General features: G+C 28.7%; 1 protein-coding gene across 2 annotated transcripts in view; it reads left to right on the top strand.

Moving 5' to 3' along the window:
• Nucleotides 1-2,281: 2,281 nt before the first annotated feature.
• LOC115875080 (NACHT domain- and WD repeat-containing protein 1) overlaps nt 2,282-23,017 on the top strand; it is a 122,460-nt gene continuing 101,724 nt past the window's right edge. The window contains exons 1-2 of one of the 2 annotated variants that reach the window (XM_030890447.1): nt 2,282-2,359; nt 19,724-19,815. The gene's annotated coding sequence lies outside the window, so the exon portion shown is untranslated. The remainder of the gene's footprint in view (nt 2,360-19,723; nt 19,816-23,017) is intronic. The other variant, XM_030890448.1, reaches the window with a different exon arrangement.

Genomic DNA, 23,017 nt, shown 5'->3' with positions numbered 1-23,017 from the left:
TAGCGTATTTTTTTTCCATCAGCCTAATATTTTGATTATTAAATGTGCAAAAAATTGCTCGATTTTAAATAGATTTTTAAAAATGACGTACTGTTTCTCCCCAGAACTATTAGTAATAAAGAAAACTGTAAACTAGGTGCTTACGAATGAAGCGGAGTTTGCTGCAATATCACAGCAGGAATTCTGTATTGAGTTAGTTTAGTTCAGGGAAGCTTCTGTAGAGGGAGCAGTATAGCTAAAATTTTGATATTCTTTAAAATAATAAGTGTACGTTATAAGAATATTACTTATAAAACACCGAAATTTCAATAACCTTAAAAGTAACATAAATAATTGCATATGTATACATTAGACTGATTCAGCATTTTATAGCTTTAACAACTTTGGAAAAGTGCAAGATGCAAGTTCAGTATCAAAAGCACAAATAAAGTATCTTTTATCGGAAAAGTAGCATATATGCGTTCTAAAAATACACTTATTTATAGCCAGAGTTGATACAAGTTCTAAAGTAGCTTTGGAGATTCGGAAAAACAACTTATATTCGGGGTCCTATCTGGGTATAGATATCTTATTACTTGAAAAAACTATCCAAATTCTTCTGAAGATTAGGTATACAGGGTGTTTCAAAACAAATGCGAAAAACTTCAGGGGGTGATTCCTTGTTCAAAATAAAGGGTAGTTTGCTTCCTAAACGTTGGGTCAAAAGTCAACCATTAGGGAGATATTGCGGTACAAAGATGGCGGAAAAATAATGTTTTTATTTTTTATCTTGAAAACGAAAAGAGATAGACTAATTAAATTTTATGGAAGCATTACTGTTAAGAGAAACACACTTTCTGGTAATTTTTCACTTTTTAAAATGAGTGGAAGGTGTTGAAATAAACTACCCTATTATTCTTGTTAACGAAATTTAAAGAAAAGCTTATCAAACACATGCAAAAAAACTAATTTGGATAGTTTAGTTTGTTTAGAAACTTTTTTATCTCTTGTATTTTTTTGATAAAACTCACCGCTTTGAAATTAAAAAATAAAATGTAAAGCATTACATGTCGGGACAAAAAACATTTTCTGAGAAAGAATCTAGTGGGCTGCTGTAATTTTTTTAGAAAAAAATCTAGTCGGCCGCTGTTACTTTTTAGGATGTTCCTAATATTATTTTATTTGGCATTACTCTACTGCAATACATTATTATCTAGATGATTATTATTATCGTTATTATCACTAGATTCTTAATCTAAAAATGTTTTTTGTCCTGACATGTAATGCTTTACATTTTATTTTTTAATTTCCAAATGGTGAGTTTATCAAAAAAACACAAGAGGTAAAAAAGTTTCTAAACAAACCAAACTATCCAAATTAAAGCATTTGCATGTGTTTGATAAGATTTTTCTTTAAATTTCGTTAACAAGAATGATAGGGGTAATTTATTTCAACCCCTTCCACTCATTTTAAAAAAGTAAAAAAATTACCTGAAAGTGTGTTTTCATAACAGTAATGCTTCCATAAAATTTCATTAGTCTATCTCTTTTCGTTTTCAAGATAAAAAATAAAAACATTATTTTTCCGCCATCTTTGTACCGCGATATCTCCCTAATGGTTGACTTTTGACCCAACGTTTATAAAGCAAACTACCCTTTATTTTGAACAAGGAATTACCCCCTAAAGTTTTTCGCATTTGTTTTGAAACACCCTGTATATTTATGTATCTTAACCTGAAGTACCGTAAATAATACATGTTGATAATATATTGAGAGAAAATAATATATTATGCGGCATCAATTCGAAATAGTTTGTAGTCTCAAGGAAATGAAATAAGCCAGTATCTGAGACGGTTTTACAGAGATTAGTTCTCCATCTCCAACATCAGTAGTACCAAAAGATTATGGCATGAATGGTTGTTGTTTACAGACAGTGTTTTGTTAAAGAGCCCGTGACACTCCGATGATTGTTCTTACTAAAATCAAGGAAAAACTTTGATTTCTCTCGGTCGCAAGTCCTGAGATATTTCTTCGAGTGTCTTAGACAGTTTACCGATTGCAATCTCATCTGAAAGTGCTCTGATCGTTGCATCTCAATGTCCGCACCTGGAAGTATATGCGTTGGTGATTTGCGGGGTTGAGAAACAAAGTTAGGAGGTGCAGGGCATGATGAGAATACATTTTTTTATCTATGAGACGCTCGCGTGGTTAACAGCCGCGCTAAATCCGGAGGGTGCGCAGATCAATGTTCGCCTCCGGGACTCTGATCCCGTATTCCCGTCTCATAATTTACCGTTACTACGCTCAGTTCTAGTTGCATCGCCTGCCGCAAGAGGTTCGTGAGTGCCTGCTCCCAAAAACATCGCTCCGAGCGTCTAAAGGTAATAATGACAACAAAAAAATTCTCGCGCATAACTAGACACATTCCAAATTTTTTTATCGACAGTACCACATTCCTAACCGATAATTTTCTTACTTTTCTCTACACTTTTTTCCTAGTTTTACTTTTTTCAAATTTTTTAAATTAATAATAATTTTTTTATGTTTAACAGAAAATAACATACATTTTTTAAATTTAATTGATTAAGTTAATATAATATATTATAATTTTTATAATCCAAGAAATATTTACATGAAGTTAATATTTTTTAATTATGTTATTTTATATGTGGTTAATATTGAGATAAAATATATTAATCGAAGATTTCAAAAAGAAATGAATAAAGAAGGCACGACCAAATGAACAAGTCGTATAAATTTTGATAAAGAATTTGAGGAATTTTAAATATATAAATATGCGTATATGAGTATGAGAGCAGTATGTGCCGTGTTTTCATAATAAGCATAAACTAGATCCCTATAAAAATTGCTTATTTTTATATAGCCGATTCTAAATAATATTTATTTTTTCCTCTCAAACTTAAAGTTCGACTAATTTATTATTTTCTCATGCGGTAAACATGCTTGTGAACGGAATTTAAATAATTAATTCTAAAAATAAACAATATTTACTTTTCGACAAATATTAACCAAACCTTCGTTCATAATTGAGAGCTTTATATTTAAATGCCTCTAAATAAGTCAATTAATTATTTAAATCATTTCTCTCCCTTTGGGGGTTTCACATACAATTCCATAAAATATTTCTAAACAGGATCTTCCTAAAAAAGATTTTAAATAACTAGAGAGTCTTCTAAGTGGACAAAGGAATCAAAAACTAGAAGAAGATTGATTGTGTGATAAAAATAGAAAGTAACTTAAAGTAGTAAAAGAAATGTGGGGAAACTAAGATGGATTTCCATTAGAAAAGTAATATATCTTATTTTCGCAATTTCCTTAATTCAAAAAATAAATATTCTTCTAATAGAAAAAGTCGAATAATAGAATTAATAATAGTTGCAGAAGGGTCTACTATTTTATTATTTTATATTCAAAATAAATTTATTATATATTTATCCGATTCGAAAATAAAAACATTTAATTTTCAAATGGGCCGTCGCCAAAAGACTCGACAAATATTCAATAAAAATATGAAATTATATATGCATTTATGTAAATTATTGGCATTGTTGTTAATTCATAATTGAAATATCCTAAAATTAAAATATATTCAGCCTAATTACATGCTACGCATGTTTATAATTTACGCCGGACAAATAATTGTCACAAATATTAACATTTCCATGGCATAAAACTCAATTTATGCAAAAATACGTACAATTTAGGTGTAATTATAATTATTTTATAGAATTTTATAAAAAATGTAGATTTTTTACTATATTACTTATGGAGGTACAAAACCAAAGCCAGTAAAGATAATGCTAGCAGATTAATTGGTAATATTGTTTATTAATAATATAATCATATAAATTGTTATCAATTCTAAATATTATCAGAGAAGTTTATCTATCTAGGTACCTGTAATAGGTATAAAAAAATAAGCATACCTTAACATAAGTTATTAAAAACATACCTATCCAACTGATGTGTAAATATTTAAGAAATACTTTATAACAGTTCAAATGTGTTTTTATTGAGATGAATTTCAAAATATCAAGTAAAAATATATAGGTGTAATGACTGAGATTATTTTTCTAGCTAATGTGTGTACTTTGAACTGAAAAAAAAAATTATTCAAACAGATTAAAGATCAGTTATTTATAATAAAGTTAAAATAAATATTATTGTCTATTCTTATTACCTAAAATAATTCTTTATACCTTTATATTTTGTTAAAATAATATTAATTTTAACTTCTTAAACATCATTTCCCATTTCCCATTGGGCGCTACTCTCTTATTCATCATTCAGATTTCTTTTACAGCTTTTGTCAGTATTTTGTAAGCATTTTTTTCCGCTTTTAAGTTGGGAAAAAGTCGGCTATTTTTTTAAGTTTTCCATGCCCTTAGAGAAATAATATACCACCGAAAATTACGAAAATTCCAGTATTTGTAGAAAATTTTGTGTAGATTCTGAATATATAGACCTTTAAAGGCTTAAATATCCTGGTTTTGCGAGAAAATTTATTATTTGGACCAATGTTTTTGAACTATTTTTGATGATGGTGAATACGTCCCCCCATTACTGTTCTCGTGACTCTACATTGGCCTATATTTCTTTATTCTACACCTTTTAGTTAGTAAATAACCGCATATTCAGCGAAATCGGTGACATGACAAAAAACGCCAATTTTCATTTTTTGCACATATTCAAAGGCCTTAGAAAAATAGTAAACATAGTCATAAAATTATAAAAATTTTAGGATTTATAGGAAATCTTATGTAGATTCAGAATATACAGGGTTGTTCACCACATACGACACGGAGTATTGTAGCTAAACGATGAGATTTTTACAAATTGTAAGTTTGGGGTTCGTTGAAGGACTATTAGAGCTACAATTTAAAAATATTTTTACAAGATACAGAGTGTCCCAAATAAATAAAAAATATCAAAGTTGTATTTTTTTAAATGAAGTTTATTTATTGATCAGTTATTGTGTTGCAATAATAAAAATAATACTACATTTTAAATAATTATTAACTTCAAACGGCAATAACTTCTTTAATTTAAATGGAATACCCTGTATATTTTAGGAGAATCAGATGCACAATTAAATTGTCTATCAAATTGTATTATACCATTTTTACCTATCCCTTCAAAGTTTTCGTAGAAAATGCATTTTCTTATAATTTAGACCTCATTTATCAATATATATCCATGGAATACTGACATTTTAGATTGTTTTTAAAGCAACAAATGTACAAAAAGTACAGACTAAGCTAATATTATCGTTTTTAGCAAAACGAAAATATTACTAGCCCATTTGTATGCAAAAAAGAAAACTATTTAAATCTTTATAAAAGAGTATACCATTAATTAAATATAACATCATTATTTCCGCCCATATACTAATTAATGACATACTTAATTGTGTTCGTTAATAAATTATTATAAATAAATGTGGATTTTGAGTCAGAAATCAATATAATAATAAGTTATCAAATTAAAGTCTTTGTTGTTATAAATAAGCATTTATTAAAAAATGAAATATCATTTTGAAGATGTTACTTTTATATCACACTGTCTAATGCCCATACAAAATTCAGTTTTTTTAGTATTTGGAGCAATTATTATTAATCAACGCAAACAGTCAGTTAATGTAGTTTGAATACTGGAATCATATTAATTGGTCCTCTTTAACAAATATTTAAACAGTTTTTTTATTTTTTAATAAAATAAACGAATTATATCGACAATATTAGTATCTGTACTCTTTAAAAATTTGGTACATCTTTAAAAATAATCTAAAATGTCAATAGTCCATGGGTATATTGATAAATAAGTTCTAAATTACAAGAAAATGCATTTTCTACGGAAACTTAAAGAGATAAAATGGTATAATATAATTTGATAGACAATTAAATTGTGCATCTGATTCTCGTAAAATATACAGGGTGTTCCATTTAAATTAAACAAGTTATTGCCGTTTGAAGCTAATAATTATTTAGAATAAATTTTTAGACACTCTGTATAAGGTAGTATTATTTTTATTATTGCAACACAATAACTGATCAGTAAATAAACTTCAGTAAATATTTAGTATTAAAAACTTTGATACCCTTGGAGAAATGAAGCCTTAAAATTTTTACTGCAATTTTACAAAATTGAAAAATATTTCAAAACGGTAAGGTTTAAGTATAATAAATCTTAATCAAATTACCTTTATTTTAATCGTAGAAACTAAAAATGTAATAATATACAGGGTGTTCCATTTAAAAAAATACAACTTTGATATTTTTAACTTATTTGGGACACTCTGTATCTTGTAAAATTATTTTTAAATTGTACCTCTAATAGTCCTTCATCGAACCCAAAACTTACAATTTGTAAAAATCTCATCGTTTAGCTACAATACTCCGTGTCGTATGTGGTGAACAACCCTGTATACATCTTTAAAGGATTAGGTAATATTGGTTTTGTGAGAAAATTAATTATTTGGACCCATGTTTTTGACTTTAAAAAAACCCGATTCAATGAGATTAATTATCAGTTATTTATAATTACAGTTATTTATAATAAAGTTAAAATAAATATTATTCTTATTATCTGAAATAATTCTTTATACCCTTGTATTTTGTTAAATTAATATTAATTTTAACTTTTTAAACACCGTCTCATTCCCGTTGCTTATAGCTACTCTCTTATTCATCATTCAGATTTCTTTTACATCTTTCGTCTTTATTTTGTAAGCATTGTTTTCCGCCTTAAGTTCCTTTCATTAAAGGAAAATTTATTTCCTTGGGAAATAAGCAGCTGCCTGTAATATCAGAACAACATTTATAATAATTTCCCCGTTCGCTTCAGTAGAAATATAAATTTTTTATGATTCAGTCCAATATTCTGTCGCGACTTCTTGATTTCAATAGTTTTATTGTAACAATTACGGCCCGAAGGCCGAAATTATGTACATGTGTGTTACCCAAACTGCTCAGATTTAACCTAAATATTTATTGTTTTAACAAATTTCGGCTTGTAAATATATTTTGCTTCCTTTGACGTAATATATCGACCATAAAATTCCGCAAAGTAACTTTATCTAAAGAATTAATAGCGTATTTTTAGTACTTGAACTAATATCAATAAAAGTATGAACTTCAATATTCCCATACACACTCTCAAAGTAACTCTTAACAAAATCAATCTCAATAAAACTCTGAATTCCTCCATTAATATATACAGGGTTGTTCACCACATACGACACGGAGTATTGTAGCTAAACGATTAGATTTTTACAAATTGTAAGTTTTGAAGGACTATTAGACAATTTCAAAATATTTTTACAAGATACGGAGTGTCCCAAATAAATAAAAAATATCAAAGTTGTATTTTTTAAATGGAACACCCTATATATTTTATTACATTTTGGTTCTACGATTAAAATAAAAGTTGTTGATTCAGTTTATTACGCTTAAACCTTTACCGTTTTTGAAATATCTTCAATTTTGTGAAATTGCAGTATAAGTTTTAAAGCTTCATTTCTCCCGAGGGGTATCAAGTTTTAATACTAAATATTTACTGAAATTATTGATCAGTTATTGTATTGCAACAATAAAACTTTACTACCTTATACAGAGTGTCTAAAATTTATTTTAAATAATTACTAGCTTTAAACGGCAATAACTTGTTTAATTTAAATGGAACACCCTGTATATTTTATGAATCAGATGCACAATTTAATTGTCTATCAAATTGTATTATACCATTTTACCTATCTCTTCAAGTTTCCGTAGAAAATGCATTTTCTTGTAATTTAGAACTCATTTATCAATATACCCATGGAATACTGACATTTTAGATTATTTTAAAGATGTACCAAATTTTTAAAAGAGTACAGATACTAATATTGTCAATATAGTTCGTTTATTTCATTAAAAAAATAAAAAAAACTGTGTAAATATTTGTTAAAGAGGACCAATTAATATGATTTCAATATTCAAACTACATTAATTGACTGTTTGCGTTGATTAATAATAATTGCTCCAAATACTAAAAACTGAATTATGTATGTGTATTAGACAGTGTGGTAAAAAGTAACACCTTAAAATTATATTTAATTTGTTGACAAATACTTATTTATAACAACAGAGACGTTCATTTTCATAACTTATTATTATATTGATTTCTGATTCAAATCCACATTTATTTAAAATAATTTATTAACGAACACAATTAAGTATGTAGTTAATTAGTATTTGGGCGGAAATACTGGTGGTATATTTAATTAATGGTATACTCTTTTATAAAGATTTAAATAGTTTTCTTTTTAGCATACAAATGGGCTAGTAATATTATCGTTTTAGTAAAAACGATAATATTACTACGTCTGTACATTTTGTACATTTGTTGCTATAAAACTTAATCTAAAATTGTCAATATTCCATGGGTATATTGATAAATGAGGTCTAAATTATAAGAAAATGCATTTTCTACGAAAACTTGAAGGTATAGGTAAGAAATGGTATAATACAATTTGATAGACAATTAAATTGTGCATTTGATTCTCATAAAATATACAGGGTGTTCTATTTAAAGTAAACAAGTTATTGCCGTTTAAAGCTAGTAATTATTTAAAATAAATTTTTAGACACTCTGTATAAGGTAGTAAAATTTTTATTACAGCAACACAATAACTGATCAATAAATAAACTTCAGTAAATATTTAGTATTAAAAACTTTGATACCCTCGGAGGAATGAAGCCTTAAAATTTATACTGCAATTTCACAAAATTGAAAATATTTCAAAAACGACGGTAAGGTTTAAAGTATAATAAACCTTAATCAAATTCTACCTTTATTTTAATCGTAGAAACTAAAAGTAATAATATACAGGGTGCTCCATTTAAAAAAAAAAAACTTTGATATTTTTATTTATTTGGGACACTCTGTAACTTGTAAAAATATTTTTTAAATTGTAGCTCTAATAGTCCTTCAACGAACCCAAAACTTACAATTTGTAAAAATCTAATCGTTTAGCTACAATCTTCCGTGTCGTATGTGGTGAACAACCCTGTGTATAGAGGTTTTAAACATTATTTGAAATCTGCTGTAGGTTAAGTGTGACTAATTATTAATAATTCAGTTGTTGTATAAAATAATAAAGCTTATAACTAGGGTCACAACATTCTCAGTGGGTTTTGATAAAGTAGTGTACTAAATAGAGCGGTTATTATCCCTAATGGATAAAGGAAAATTTACTTTTAACATAACATGGAATTATCTATTTAAAAGGAGAGAGAGAAACTTAATCTATAATTACTAATTTTTTAACATATCCAATATTTTGAACACTAGTCTGGAAAAAACATTTGAAAATAAAGTCCGTTGAAAATGTTATGTTTTCTTAAGGTGCGTATTCATTACCCGCACGAACGAACGAACGAACGAACGAATGTTCGCTAGTGGTATGGACGGGGACCGCACGATAGAAATGTACGAGAAGACCGCACGCATTTCTTCATTCGCGCGCCAGTTCAAATCGTCAAGATATTGTTCTAAAACTTGTTTTTTTTTGTTTATATACCGTCATTGAATTATCGCTAAGCAAGTTACTATGGAGCAGTGCATAAGGAGGCGGGCTAGGAAGCGAGAGACCGGAGTTCGAATCTCGGCCGGAACATCACTTTTTATTTTTTTTTTAAATACTGTTGTATTATATAGTTTATTTTTGTAGTATAAGAAAAAGAACTATTTATTCTGTTATTTTTTAATCTCCGTTATTAATATAAATTGATTGTTAGTACAATACCTCATTTAATATAAAAAATAATATTCTACTTTTGAAATAATATCGGGCCCTAATTGTACCTAAAAGTAATATATTTTTAGTGATATACCATATTGTAAACTATTTAATATTTCAGTCGCTTAAAAGTTAATTTGCATTGAATAATTGCCACCATTAAAGGAAATTTGAGCTATATAACCCTTGATGGGCATATTCTGGGTATGCAAATACTTCCTTTAAATTTTTAAGGTGTGGTTCAACCGATTTATTCTCAAAACCAGAAACATCTACATATAAAAAGAAGCACAGGTCACTAATTATAATAAACTTCACCCTTGGTATTACTTCCACTAATTATAATAAACTTCACCCTTGGAATTACTTCTATCACAATTACAATACGTTCATCTGCATTGGCATTTTCTACTTTTCGATGGGAAACACAATAAACTTCCCAACATTTTTAAATGATGTAAGAATTCCTCTTGTGGTTACATTTCCATAGATATCCTCATCTCTGTTCTCATGTGAATTCAGAGGCAATAAAAATGAAAATTATTTACCATAAACATCGCAAACTAAAAACCTAATTAACAATTTTATACCGAATATAGAAATAAATTTAGTGTTTTTACCTATTATCGTCCAAATCCATGTTAATAGATAATTATTATTTTTAAATATATTTTTGGAACTGCTGGTTTTAGTAATTATTAAATTAAACGAACTAAAAAGTCTTAAAAATAAACAATTCTTAACCATAACCCTCAAAAATGCAGATCTCCTGTCAACTTTTCTTTATTTTTTATTTATTCATTATTTTCCAAGTGACGTCACAGGTGGTATGCGCGAACTGAACGAAATTGGAGCCGCTATCGATCATACCTTGTATTCTTTTTGTACCATGACATCTAAACGCCTTTGATGTACCGACTCGAAGCGGATGGTCGAGCGCACGAACGAACGAACGGCCGCATGCGTTCGGTCCCCGTCTAAATATACCGCACTTTCATTCGTTTGGTTTTGTTCGTTCGTTCGTTCGTTCGTTCGGATAATGAATACGCACCTTAAATCTGAAAGCGCACGCAGGCGAACGCCTTTGATGTAGCGACTAGAAGCGGATGGTCGAGCGCACGACCGAACGAACGGCCGCATGCGTTCGGTCCCCGTCTAAATATACCGCACTTTCATTCGTTCGTTCGTTCGTTCGTTCGGATAATGAATACGCACCTTTAGAATATATAAACTTTTAAAGGTATAAGTGACTTGATTTTGAGGGAAAATTCGTTTTTTGAAACACTATACAAAAAAGGCAATTTTTGGCTATTACTTTTTCAAAGTAAAAAGTCGTTTTCAAAGCTTTTTGAAAGACAGAAAATATGGTCTAACATTTTAATAAAGTAGTATACTAAACCGAAAGCGGAGAGATAAAGGAAACATACCTTTTAACTTCACATAACATAGAATAATATAGATAAAAGGAAAATATAACTCCTTTGTCTTTTCATGTGCAGGTTTTATATATATGATTGCAACAAATTAAATAAAATCTAGTGTTGTATGTTAAATTCCCGTTTGTTTCATTCGCCATGAAAACTAAAATAACAGCAGTATAATATCAAGCCATTCGATTTGCTGCAATAGACTTTCTTCCTCTGTAGGTCTAGAATTCAGCTTGTCTATTAATTCTGTATTTCGAGGTAATCTAAGTAACAGAACTTTACTGACTTGAGTTGCCCGTTTAGGCAGAAACATATACAGTGAAATTTCTGTATTTGAGGACACGTTCTAGGCATGGAATATTAATATCGAAAGGAAAATTAGCTGTCTCTCCTAGTTTGAAATGAGCCGAGACTATTCCCAAGATGGTTGAAAGAATCGATATTTAAACGTTCCTAGAGCAACTAGAAAAATAGATAAAATTTTAAAAAAAATTTATGTGCCTATTTTTAAATAAATAAGCCTTTCTTTAAGGCTTAATTGTTTTCGTTCTCTGGTGGTTAAAACATTGCCTATACATCCAGAATCGTACTCGTAAGGTTATAATAGCATATATTTTCTTATTCTACGCCTTTTATTTAGCAAATAACAGCATTTTTAACAAAATCGGTGACATGAAGAAAATTGCTAATTTTCACGACTATAAGTATGGAAAAAAGTCGAAAAAGCCCCTAAAATTATGAAAATTTCAGTATTTGTAGGAAAATTTATGTAGATTCAGAATATATACACCTTTAAAGGCTCAAATATCTTGGTTTTGTGAGAACAGTAATTACTTGAACTCATGTTTATGAGATATTTATGATGATGGTGAAAACGCCTCCTACATCCATTATTGTTCTTGTAAGACTACAATGGCTTATATTTTCTTATTCTACGCTTTTTATTTACCAAATAAAAGCATTTTTAGCAAAATCGGTGACATGAAGAAAATTGCTAAATTTCACGACTATAAGTATTGAAAAAAGTCGAAAAATTGCCCATTTTTGGCTATTTTTTACAAGTTTTCAAGGACACTTAGACAAATAGTAAACCTGCCAGAAAAATTATGAAAACTTCAGTATTTGTAGGAAAATTTATGTAGATTTAGAATATATACACCATTAAAGGTTTAAATACCTTGGTTTTGTGAGAAAATTAATTACTTGGACCATGTTTATGAGATATTTTTGATGATGGTGAAAATGTTCCCTACATCCATTATTGGTCTCGTAAGACTACTATGGCTTATATTTTCCTATTTTACGCCTTTTATTTAGCAAAATCGGTGACATGAAGAAAATTGCTAATTTTCACGACTATAAGTATGGAAAAAAGTCGAAAAAGCCCCTAAAATTATGAAAATTTCAGTATTTGTAGGAAAATTTATGTAGATTCAGAATATATACACCTTTAAAGGCTCAAATATCTTGGTTTTGTGAGAACAGTTATTACTTGAACTCATGTTTATGAGATATTTATGATGATGGTGAAAACGCCTCCTACATCCATTATTGTTCTTGTAAGACTACAATGGCTTATATTTTCTTATTCTACGCTTTTTATTTACCAAATAAAAGCATTTTTAGCAAAATCGGTGACATGAAGAAAATTGCTAAATTTCGCGACTACCTATACCTATATGTATGGAAAAAAGTCGAAAAATTAAAAAAAATAGTTTTAGTAATATTAATATTCCTGAAAAAATAATTACATCTGGAAGACAGAATGAAGGATAGTACAAACTCCTTTAAATGTATTTTCTTTATACCGAATCCACTTATGGTTATATTGAAAAACCTGAACGAGCCTCAATAAGTGGATTGGTCAGAAATCATTCGACCGTCTAAGAAGCCAATAACGTTTTTTTATTGGCCCTAAGTCAATAAATGTTTTTATTAAAAAAATAGATCTTAGTACTCTGTGATATGTCAATAATTTTTTTTTCAAAATTACTTTTGTATGAAAGTCAAGATTTATTGTGTATGGATGAAATATCGATTGTGGCATACATATATAAACAAAAATTACGTATAAATTGATGTTGTGACTGCAAATTGTTAGAAATCTGTTCGTGTTCAGATATTTATTTCCCCAAACAGGCATCAAATAATAGGGCACATTAATAACAAAGCTTTAGAGTGACAAGTATTGATAAAAAACATAATTTAGCCTAAAATACCATGCGCAAACATGTATTTTATATTATTTATTAAACACTTAGCTAATTCCAAAGGAATGGATAGAAACTATCCATCTTAATGTGTTGGTGGCGTGTCAAAAAGTATTAATGGATAAATAATATTTTCTTGAACTTTATTACCATTAAAGATAGCTAGTAATCTTACTTAAAATATTTCTGTTTTTTTTTCATATTTAAAACTTTTAAAAAGAAATATTTAACTTAAGACCCCCGTCACAAACAACAAAAAATATATATATTTATATAACTCGTAAACTTGGAGAAACTCTTGTGGACGTATAAAATCTAACTTTTCTAGATAATTAGTTTTGTCTGTTTTAATTCTATTTTGTTTTCTCTTTTTCTTTCATGTAAGATGTTTTTTTTTCAAGATACACAAGATATGACGTACAACTCAATAAGTTTAAAAACAAGGCAATTGAAAAATACAAATTTTTAAAAAATATAATTTTTTACGTTGACATTTAGCAAGTTCGTCTAAAAGGGACTTTAAGAACTTTAACGACGTGATCTTTTGTAGATATGGCATTTTTTGAACCTTTCTAGGAAAGATCAATCAATAAAATTTTAAAAATTTCAGAATTTGTAAAGGGAAAATATTGACAATTTCAGTGCTTCTAGGAAATTTTATGAATTTTTAGAATATGTAGATTATCAAGGGTTTAAATAACTTAATTTTGTATAGAAAAAAATGCATTTTTGACTAGTAAACACTGTAATAAAGTTTTAAAAATTCAGTACATGTAAACTTTACATGATTTTTTTTAGATACCCTGTATTTAGCATATTATTTTATACTTTGCTAGTGTGCCCAATGCTAAAACTCACAACTATTGATCGGTATTTTCGCACCTTTCGTCAAGCATTATAATACCTGTGCATTTTCCTCATTTTTTTCCTCCGAGCAAAAAAATATATATACGGAAAAAAGTGGAACGCTATTTTAGGGGAAGAATATTATCGTTTTTTTCTGTAACAGATTCCGAAAAAAGGTATTTCTAACGGGATTGACATGAAAGTGCCGAAAGATTATATACTTCTTTTGAAATTATATTAAAAAGCTACGCGGCTTACCCAAAATTTTTGTGGATCTAAAAAGGAATCGAAAAAATAATCTTTAGATATTGACAAAATTTCAAAATTATTTTAGGAGATAAAGAGATTTACTGGAAAACTGATAAGTCAATTTTTGGTTATTGAAAGCTCTTATTTTTTTTTGTTTACGAGGCCCTTAGAAAAAAAAACTAAACACAAAATAACATAAATAATTATGAACGTCTCAATATTTGCAGGAAATTTTATGTTGATAAAAAGCACAAAACAGTACTTAGAGTACGTTCGAAATCGAGCTGAATGACCAATATAAATAATGAACAGAATCAGTTCTCTGATTTATAATTAATTACATATATAATGTAACAAAATTCCTGGTAATGATGCCCTAAATTATTGGTTTGGTAATAACGAACGCATATTAAATAACAATGACTACGTTACATAGATCGTTACGATTAAATTTGGAGGTTAATCGACTTTAAAGGTAATTCACACTTTGGACTAGTCATTAATTTGGCAGAGAACATATGAAACGCATGTTTAGGCCCAATAATAGCTATGAAAATGGTTCGTAATATCCTTGTTTACATCATGTTATATTATAACCAAATACAATTAAAAAGAAAATTAAAAATGTATTGTCTATACGCTTGGTGCATTTCAGTTGATTTTAAAATTTCCTACTAATTCCGACTATAGTATTTCACGCAGTCCCATTACCGTGTAAAACCCTTGATGAATACGCAATAGTAAAACTATGCTCGTTGCCGTAGTTGAGTTCATCTAAAAAGTTTTAATAGCTTGATTAATAAATTATAATACAAGTTAGACCTTGTGAAGATATCAAAATTTTTTGTTTTTTATTTTTATTTTTAGAATTTCCACAAATTATACAACACTTTTATAATAATAATATACCAAATTTTTCGTGTATTCGCTATTTAAACCGGTGTATTTGTTTAGTCCGTTGTTTACAGTATCCTCCGACGGTGGCAGCATCGGCAGAGAATGCACCAAGCCAATATCTTTGTAGTTAGGTTTAGACAAATTATAAGCAAAAGTAATAAAACAATTTAAATAAAATCAATCTACAAAAAATAAAAAACAAGTTAACAAAGCGAAAGAGAAATGTTTTAATTGCACTGTAGTTGCTGTTCTTTCATTTTTGCAATTTCCTAATTGAACAAACAGAGCCCGTTGAAAACACATAAAGTCGTTTAATTAAATATACTTTATCGCGATATTATCTCCTCGAAAGAACAAAACTTTCATAATTAAATTCAAAAGTCCGCAGTCAAGATATAAGTGGTTGATCGACTTCCAATAATATGAGTTTTTTCTATCTTAAAAAGATCAATTTTATATGGTATTAAAACCTGCTTACAAATCTTAATAACTCATTTTGTCAGGCGTTCTTGCTGCATAAATTGCAAAATAATTCGTTTCATACATCAATATTGTTTTATGAAATAGAATTTTCACGTTGTGGTCTTCTATTTCCATAAACTCAGAATATATGCTAATTTTAACGATATACCTTGGCCGAAGCGTTGGCTAAAACAGGGCATACGAAATATGAATGCATTTTAATGCCTATGTTATATCCCTTACAAATTCGTATATTCAAACCAGAAGCCCTGTAGAAATTTATTAGGATGACAAAAGAAATTACTTTGACAAGAATTCCTAATTTTTGTAAAATTCGACTGGCTTAGCAACAAAGTATTTAGTAAAATCGTTACTTTGAATGACACTTGATAACGGTCAGTGATAGTTCTGACCGAAACGTTGTGTAAGCAAAAATAAATAAAGACAATGGAAGTCCGAAATTCATTTAGTTTTGATAAAATCCTGACATAGGGTTATTACAGTTTATTTAATATAAAAGCCTTTTTCTTTGTAAACTTACAAATTGAAGAAAATGCGCAATCCGGGTTAGCCCTAAAATAAAGACGTGCGACTCGTAACTCTATAAATTATGTTAGCTTGTATATTTTCATTACGAACAAGCAAAGTTGTGCGGCCACTAAGTAATGTGTCTGGCCAGTGTTTTGTTTCAAAGAATCGTTTCATCCGTTTCCGCATAATTTATAGCGGGCTAGCCTCGATGTTTTTTACACATAAAACTATCAATCCAGTTGGAAAATTTCGGGAAATGTTCCCTTTCTTCGGTCACAGACGGTGTAACATCATCTATTTTCCGGTTTTTTTATTCCCAGACCGCGTGAAAAATTCATAAAGCCCCTCCAGGAAAAAATATGTCGCAATGATGGATATTTGAAAAATTTAATCTAATATAGGAGACACACAGTAGGTGAATTGATGTAAAGGACAAAGTTAGTTAGAAGTTTTGGCTATTTATTTACTTGTGTTCAAAGATCTCAGAAAAATAAGACATGGTCTTAAAATTTTGATAATTATTAAAACATAAATTTTTGAATATTGTATGGTTACAGTTGAGGGTTGGAACCTTTGGTGTTACACAGCAAAATAAAAACACTAAATCACCACAATACACCAAAATACCTTTACTTTTACACTGGACGCGCGTTTCGCTAACCATGTTAGCATCATCAGCAGATGATTATAAACTAAAGTACAATCTACAAGTTGAGCGTTTATATACTCGCCCAGTGGGCACCGAGTGGGCGTGGCAAAATCTAGCCAACCGAGTCAGAACCCACTGAGCGTAACAGTTAGATTTCCGCCACTAGAGTAGTAAGAACAAAGACTTGAAGGAATTGGATCGTTGTCTCTGTTCATACTATCTTTACATTATTATTAATTCTGATGCTTTCATATGCATCTAATTGCCTGTAATTTGAGACTTGTTTAATTAATTTTAAATTATTAAGATCTATACAATGTTCTTTATCAACAATATGTTCGGCAACGCAAGATTTATCCGGTCTACCATATCTTATCTGAGCTAAATGTTCTTTAAATCTAGTTAATATTGATCTTCTAGTTTGCCCAACATATTTCTGATTACAATCTTTACAAGAATACAAGAATTTCATAAATACCCGACCTTTCCAGTGGAGGTGTTTTATCTTTTGGATTGCCTAATAATTGTTGTAATTTATTATTAGCACTATACACAAGTTTATAATTGACATTCTTAAAAATTCCTTTTAGACCACGGGATAACTCTCTATCAAACGGTATCGAAAAATATTTAGACGTATCTTTCTCCACTTGAAAAGTCGAATTTTCAGAAATCATTAACGTAGGTATAGGTTAATGATTTCTGAAAATTCGACTTGGAGAAAGCATCAGAATTAATAAATGTAAAGCGGAAATCTAACTGTTACACTCAGTGGGTTCTGACCCGCTTGGCTAGATTTTGCCACGCCCACTCGGTGCCCACTGGGCGAGTATATAAACGCTCAACTTGTAGATTGTACTTTAGTTTATAATCATCTGCTGATGATGCTAACATGGTTAGCGAAACGCGCGTCCAGTGTAAAAGTAAAAGTGTTTTGGTGTATTGTGGTGATTTAGTGTTTTTATTTATCTATTGTATGGTTTTAAAGCTTTTTCAAAAATAATCAGCTCATAAAATTTTAAAAATCTCAGTGCATATAGGCAATTTTATGTATTTCTATAGTATATAAACCTTTAATGACTTCAGGTTTTGTGAGGAAATACATCTTTTGAACCCTTATATTAATAGAAAAAGGTAAATTTTTTGAGGTTACATGTTTTCAAAGCCCATTGAAAAATAGTCAACATGCCCAACCAAAGCAAAAAAAGTAAAAATCACGCAATTGCGATTTAAAGTGTTTTTCTTAAATTTTACTCCATTCCGTATAAAGCTGAGACCGAGTTAATTTAAATATAAAAGATAACTCTGTGTTAAGCGGGGAAATAATAAATCTAGATGAAAATTATTCCTTTGTTACCTTCGCCATATATCCTTTTGATCCTAGTCCTTTCTCGGTTAAAGACATTTCATTACAATCCCACAACGTAAGCTTATTATTTTTCGTTGTTTTATGAATATTACAATAGAAGATTAAAATTCGAGTGGGGTGAGCTGATTACGGACGCTCCGTAGTGCCGTGAAAACGTCAAACAGTAATTAAAATCGGATAGAACATTTTGTCTCGTTCTTAATTTGTGATTAAAAAAATTCATTAGGAATAATTTAGCTACTGCTAGAAAATTTACCATTAAAATCCTCTATTGCAACTTGATTTATAGAACTATATTTCTAATATTTAGTTTATCACACGATAAATTAACGGTTTACAACTCAAGAAAGTCATTTTTCGACTATTAAAAGTTTTGAAAACTTCAGTGTATGAAATTTTATTTATTTTTGGAAAATGCAAACTTTTAAGAGCTAAACGATTTAATTTTGTGAGAAAATCCATTTTTAAAACCTTATGGAATAAAATAATTTTTTACCTATATTACGATTTCAAAGCTCTCTGAAAAACAGTAGTATTTTTGGAATACACAAACTTATAAGGGTCCCAAGGATTTGTTTTTGCAAAGAAATGCATTTTTAAAGCCCTTGTATGGAATAAAGTCAATTTTTGGCTATTTTACGACTTCAAAGCTCTCTGAAAAACAGTAGATATGGTCATGAAATATTGGAAATGTCAGTAGGCCTAGGAAATTTTACGTATTTTTAGAAAATGCAAACTTTTAAGGGCATAAACGAATTAATTTTGTGAAAAAATCCATTTTGAAAACCCTTGTATGGAATAAAATAAATTTTTGGCTATTTTAAGCTCTCTGAAAAACAGTAGAAATGGTCATAAAATTTTGAAAATTTCAGTAAGCCTAGGAAATTTTACGTATATTTGGAATATATAAACTTTTAAGGGCCTCAATGATCTCGTTTTGCCAAGAAATGCATTTTTATTGAACTATGTTTAATGCCGACATAAACAGAAATTTATGTAAATATTCTTGTACGATACCTTTACTCTGATTACGTTAATTCTGTTAAAAGTTTATTATTTTTTTGGCGGTAGTCAGAGAAATTCCAAAGTTTTGTTTATTTGACCCTGTTTTGGATTACAGATCATTAGTCTCTGATAATTAAGGTAAATTTGTTGGAAGGATAAACAACTTAGGGTTGTTAGGTATATTTTAATTAAATATGAAATTCTGGAACTATAATATTAAATTGTTAAAAAAGTTTTTGGATAACTACAACCAAAGTGTTTTATTTTAATACCGTCACTATATTTATGTATTTTATTACAGAAGACACCGACATGGCAGTATGATTCGTAAGTAATTCTCACATTTATTGAAGAGCAGCTGTGATAAGAAAATACTGAAAAAAATCTGCAAAGGTAAGTGCTGTAAATGTTGATACTGTTACAGTTTGCCACTTAAATCAGTTGAAGTTTTGTATAATATTAATGAAGAATTATTTTTATGCCCATCTAAAAAACTCTAGGGGAGTTTCTTCAATTTCATGAATTTTAAATGACATTCTTATCAAACTAATTATAAACGTTATAAGTTCGAGGGAACAGTTTGGAATTTAGATGCGATAAGTAAATGACAGCCCATCAATTTCCAACTTAAAATTAGCCCATTTTCCAGGAAATTCCCCAACTTACGACATATATGTTCGCAAAAACTTAATTTTAAACCTTAAATAATATATAACCTATTTCAAAATATACAGGGTGTTTCAAAAAACATGTGCCATCTCTCGTGGGGAGATTCCTCACGTAAAAATAAGACTTATTATTCATATCAACATAGTTCCGATTCTTCTTTGTTTCGTAGCTACAGGGTGTTAAAGTCTTAATAATCTTTCGATTTATTATAATTTTCTTCCGAGTACTTTTAATGCTAAAAACGTGCATATGGGTTATCACTGGGATATTAACAAAAAAACATGTGCGCCAATGACTTTTTCATTTGATATTAAAATTATGTAGACCGTTTAATGCCAGTTAAAAGTTATCTCTTGATATTTTGCCCAGTTCGGCCTCCTTGATTAGATAAACGCAATTTTATTAATCACAATTAATAAAATTAATAAATTATATACATATTTTACCGAATTTATTATTAAATATTGTTACTATTAGTTATTATTACTATTGGTCCAACATACAGCAATTTCAAATAAAAACATAATGGTATTTAAGATAATTACAAAAACTCTAAAACTATGTATTTTCATATCCATGTTTATAGGAACTTTTTTTTTAAAATCTACAATTTATTCTTCTTTTTTATAAAATACGAAATATGTCAATATCCTTAGATTTTAGGTATATGCTTCTTTAATAAAACTAACCTTTATTTTTTTCCTAGAATCCGAAAATCAGTTAATATATAGGGTGTTCCATTAGAAAAAACACAACTTTGATATGTAACTTTTTTTGGGGACACCCTGTTTAATTCTATATATTTTTATAAAATGCTTTCAGTTAAACTACATATGCTTCCAAAATTTCATTTCCATATAAACTACCGTTCTCCTTGGAGCTTCCGCGGCGTATGAGAGGCGCCACCCTGTATATAGGCTCATTATATGTACCGGTAATAGGGGTTACGTTATATAATAACAATCTTTTTAATTGATAACTAGAACTATAAGCACATCTAAAAAATACACCATCCAATTAATATCTTTAAAATTAGTAAATTAAAATTTATAGAATTTTATGCATTTCTTTCAGACTTTCAACAAGATAAATTATCCTAAATATAAATACTACATAATATACTGAGTATATTGTAGTTTTTTGTCAAAATCCTCCCCACTCGTTGGACAGGCCTAATTTAGAATAATTTGGTATTTTTTTAGTTCTCTTTTGAATAAAGAAAATATTCTACCTGCAATAATCATTGGTTCTACTTTTTCTTGATAATTACCAATATTTTTTAAAAAATCTTCATTTAATCAAAAATTATATACTTTCATGGATCACTACCCAGAAAATTCCTCTTGTAAATTGCAGCTCCATAATTTTCATATCATAGTTTCGATGAAAAATTCATGTGCTATTTTCTTTTTAATAACAGGATCGAACGCATTCTGGCCTATACTTCAAAATGCCGTATAGCAGATAAAAAATAAAAGATTGAATTTCATTTTGAAAAGAATCCGCACTAATGGATTAAGCACCATTCATTGAGGTTTTTTCCCAGAGTTCAAAAAGCTCACATTTCCAATAAAGCGATTTAAAAAATCAGTCTATATTTCAACAGGAAAGTTAACATTCTTGTTTTTTTTATTTTCAGAAGTATATTTATCTGTAAATCAATATTAATAGATACAAAGAACTACCTAAAGTTTTGGAAAAAATATGAAGGATAGGAAAACAATATAACATCTTTCAAAACACAAAATACACTTTGATCCATTTTACCCCAGACTAAACCAATGAACACTAGACAACAAACAAAAAATGTAATATATAGAAAATACTAGTAAAATAATACCAATAATTTTTTTATTGGTAAAATATCTAGACAAAAAAAGATTATTTAAAAAAGGGCGATTTTCACAAATCTAAGATTTGTCAGCATTCATGGGACACAGGGCACAGAGTAGATTTTAACAACGCAAAAATTAATATGAAAGAATTGTTAAATAGTAGTAGTGGGAACTATCGAATGAATACTATCGAAACATTCGATAGTTGCAATTCATTCGAATAATTCGATAGTTAGTAAGAAAACATTCGTTGAAAACTATTCGAATAAAAATTATCGAATAGATCCGTCATCTGCCTTGAAATATTGTATTCTAGTAATTCGGCAGCAAAAACCATTCATTTATAAAATTCATTCATTTATGAAATTCATTTATTCGTCAGGATCGATTATAATAAAATATTAACTGAATTTTAGTTGTCGCCCGGCGACGTAGGTTTCTTTCCGAAAAACCCCACAGCGGTCGGTGGCAATGCTATGAAAGAAGCCGGCATCTTTGATTTTTTGCGGAGTCAGATATAGATAAGGACACATTATTTTTTTTATTGAGGTGCTAGTATTTACACAGAAAATACATTATGAAGGGCGCTGTTGCCATATTTTGGTATTAGTTGATATTAGCAAGGAATATTATTGTTTGGCTTTAGTTAGTTAAGGCAAAGTTTACAGAATATTCTGTAAACTTTGGTTAAGGTTAGTATGTCTATATATTCTGCATTTTTTTCTTAATATTCTGTTGTTACACTGCAATAATACTTGTTATTTTAGATGTAGGAAAATGATTTTTAATGTTTTTAAGCAAAGACTGGTTTAATAAATAATAATAACAGTAATAATTTGTTATACCTATTAACAACAAAATTTAAAATCATTTAATATAAATATTTTTTTTAAGTAGTAGCGAAATATAAACAACAAATTAGATGTCAAAATTATTTATATTAGATCCTATTTAAAAATAATATAGTCTCTAAATTTTTTGTGTGCGGCAACGTTGGTTTATTAAATAATAATAATAACAGAACTAATTTGTTATATTAACAACAAATTTTAAAATCATGAAATATAAACATTTATTAATTTTCTAAGCAT

This window comes from Sitophilus oryzae, unplaced genomic scaffold (genome assembly GCF_002938485.1).
Source record: "Sitophilus oryzae breed Bouriz unplaced genomic scaffold, Soryzae_2.0 scaffold_1318_pilon_pilon, whole genome shotgun sequence".
In the NCBI taxonomy this organism is placed as follows: domain Eukaryota; kingdom Metazoa; phylum Arthropoda; class Insecta; order Coleoptera; family Curculionidae; genus Sitophilus; species Sitophilus oryzae.
Note: the sequence above shows the minus strand (reverse complement) of the source record. Positions and strands in the feature narration are given on the sequence as shown.